This window comes from Canis lupus, chromosome 14 (assembly GCF_003254725.2).
Source record: "Canis lupus dingo isolate Sandy chromosome 14, ASM325472v2, whole genome shotgun sequence".
NCBI classification, from domain to species: Eukaryota; Metazoa; Chordata; class Mammalia; order Carnivora; family Canidae; genus Canis; species Canis lupus.
Window position 1 is genome coordinate 58211934 of NC_064256.1, and position 3071 is coordinate 58215004.

General features: G+C 42.7%; 1 pseudogene; it reads right to left on the bottom strand.

Moving 5' to 3' along the window:
• Positions 1-357: 357 nt before the first annotated feature.
• On the bottom strand, positions 358-1400 carry LOC112670854 (microtubule-associated protein RP/EB family member 1-like; annotated as a pseudogene).
• Between the last annotated feature and the right edge of the window lie 1671 nt (positions 1401-3071).

The following is a 3071-nucleotide window of genomic DNA, read 5'->3' on the forward strand; positions in this document are numbered from 1 at the left end:
CCCCGGTCCGAGCTGGCCCAGCTGGGTGTTAATCCTGCTCTGCTACGGAGCTCCCGGCTCCCACTCATCGGAAGAGGAGTAAAACTTCTACTAAAGGGCACTTAAGAAGAGGTGCCTTTTGCTTATGAAAAGAAACTTGGGAGTCCTCTAAGGATAAGACAAGGGAGGGGCACCTGGGGACCCCAGGGGTTGAGCATCTGCCTTGGGCTCAGGGAGTGACCCCGGGGTCCTGGGATCCAGTCCCACATCGGGCTCCTTCTGCCTGTGTCTCTGCCTCTCTCTCTGTGGCTTTCACGAATAAATCAATGAAATCTTAAAAAAAAATAAATAATTAAAATACAAGGGAGTATTTTGCAGTTAAGCGCATGATTTAAAGTGAAGCATTCGGGTGTTGCTCTGCTGGTCCAGGCTGTCGATCCTCGCCTGCCCCTGCCGTGGGCCCCCTTCAGCAGGTATCACAAAGCCTTGGTCTGTGGCCCAGAGAACGTCCACGCACCTCTGCAATCAGGGTTGTTTTCCCTCTTGTTCTCTTAGCAAGTGCGTTCAGTGGTCCTTGGCTTTCCAGAGTAGAAATCTTTCTCCACATCTTGGACGGGAAGTTTTAATACGTTGACCTGGAGCATCCATTCAGCTGCTTCATCTTCCCTGATGCCCACACCACGCCCAGCCCTGTCTTGGGGTTGCCCTGGTTCTCTGTGCCACGGTGGGCCTCTGGGGAGTGCCCCCCCTCGAGCTGGGAGGTTTCTTTGGTTTGTTCAGACCTGGAGCAACAAAGGGGAAGCCGCTGCTGTTTCTGGAACTTGCCTGGCAGCTACAGGATCATAGAGTCTTTTCCATCAGAATTTGCATCAAAAAATTTCTTGGGCCACTGAACAAATTAAAAATTGTCCTGAAACTTTCCTTTTTAGAAGTTATTTTGTCAACATCATTCTTTTAAAACCCACTTGTAGGGATCCCTGGGTGGCGCAGCGGTTTGGCGCCTGCCTTTGGCCCAGGGCACGATCCTGGAGACCTGAGATCGAATCCCACAGTCGGGCTCCCGGTGCATGGAGCCTGCTTCTCCCTCTGCCTGTGTCTCTGCCTCTCTCTCTCTCTCTCTCTGTGACTATCATAAATAAATAAAAATTAAAAAACAAAAACAAAAGAAAACTACTTAAAACCCACTTGTAGTATTTTGAGGTTCTGGATGTATTCGTGTTCTAGCTTAGCCTGGAATTTCACTTCCTTCAAGGTAGTGGATTCAGGGAAGCACATGTCCACAAACAGACAGCAGGCAGTCCTTGGGCACGACTGTTCCATCTTTGTCAGATTCGGTTACAGAGACTCATTGATCCAGGCAGCATGTCCCAGGGACTTAGGCTATCGCTGGCGACTGACATGGAGTGTGTGTTCACTGCCATCTTCCACTGTCAGTGGGACTGTATCCACTTGACTGTACCCAGCTACGGTTCTGTTCTGTCATCTTCTCATTCAAACCACTGGCTTTTTTTTTTTTAAGATATTATTTTTTTAAATAATCTCTATGCCCAATGTGGAGCTCGAACCCACAACCCCAGCCAAGAGTCACATGCTCCACCAACTGAGTCAATCAAGTGCCCCCTCACTCCAATAGCTTTTTAAAATTTTTGTCAGGTGTACATATTTTTTCTCTCAATATCGTAAGATCATTGAAAAATGCCGTTGTTGTTTACTTCCTTGTGTCAAGAACTCCATATATATTGTTCCTCTCCCGCGCATGCAATAGCACAGCTCTCATTTATGATGCTGAAAAGAAGGGCTGATATTTCCCCCTCTGTCTTGTTCCGTGTAGGTCAAATAAAGTTGAACAAAATGGAAAATGATACGTAATGGAAAAGCAAGCAATTGGGATTTAAAACTTTCTGATTCTCTGTTTATGGTTTTATTTGCTGAAATCTCAAAGGACTACGCCGGGAAAGAGTGATGACTGTAACTCTAAAGAAAAAATAAGGATGTAACTGGAACAAGAGGGCAATTATGCTGAGTATTAAAGAAAGGGGTGAAAAGAAGAGTACACTTAGAGAAAAAGGAAATAATTATATTAAAATGGCTATCTTGGCCGTTAGCAGCAGGCCCGAGGACAGCAAATACCAGTGATAAAGGCTATGAATGCTGATCTCATCAGGTTGATCAGAAAGTCCATGTTTCTGGGAGGAAATGCAACCCATTGCTATAATTTATTCCGTAGCTACTGTGTTTTGCACAGGGTAGAAAAGTCACTGCCAGATCCATTCAGATCATTCCTTCTCTGCCTAAGGGCCCTATGTTGTAGAAAAGCATTATAAAGAAACCTTGCCTTTTCTCTCCAGTAAACCATGAAATCTCTCGTTCAAAATATTAAGTTTATGAAGAGGGTTGCAAAAACCTTTATAAGACACCAATACAAAGCAAAACTCTATATTTCTCTGTAGGCATGTAAATGTGAATACGTGAATCCATACAGAAAGGTCTGGAAGTTTAGATATTAAATACATCATGGTTACCTCTTAGGAAAATGATTTTGTGTATTTGGTATGGAGAAATATTAACTTATCTGTTTGGGTTTTTCTTTTTAGTTTTTATGCTAAGGTTTTTATATGGTTTTATGTTATTTTAAAAAGTAAATAAAAAGGGTAGATAAATAAGTTGATGGTAGCTAGCTAGAGAGATACGCATCAGGAAAGAAAAGAATGATCTGCCAAATTTAAGATTTTATCTGAGTTTTTAAATATAGATTTGGATTTTGAAGAGCTCTTACCAGGTTGAAAAGCTGAATCAAACGTGTTAGGTTTTTGTTCCCAATGCCAATTGAGGACTTTCAATATTCACTTAGGCCTATCAGAGATAGAGACATAGATGAGTTTATCTGTCAAGTAAACTAAAACTCCCCTTGGAGTCCTGTACTCTAAATCACAGGGCAAGAATTAGTTCATAAATAATTGGGTTTATAGTAGCTTATGTCTTCCAGTCTTAGCCCCCACTATTAATAAAGTTAGTACTTTTTCTCCTTCTACTGCCAGTTCTAGTTCTCAATTAGTTCAAAACTCAGACAGGAAGAGACGTGCTCCTTACTA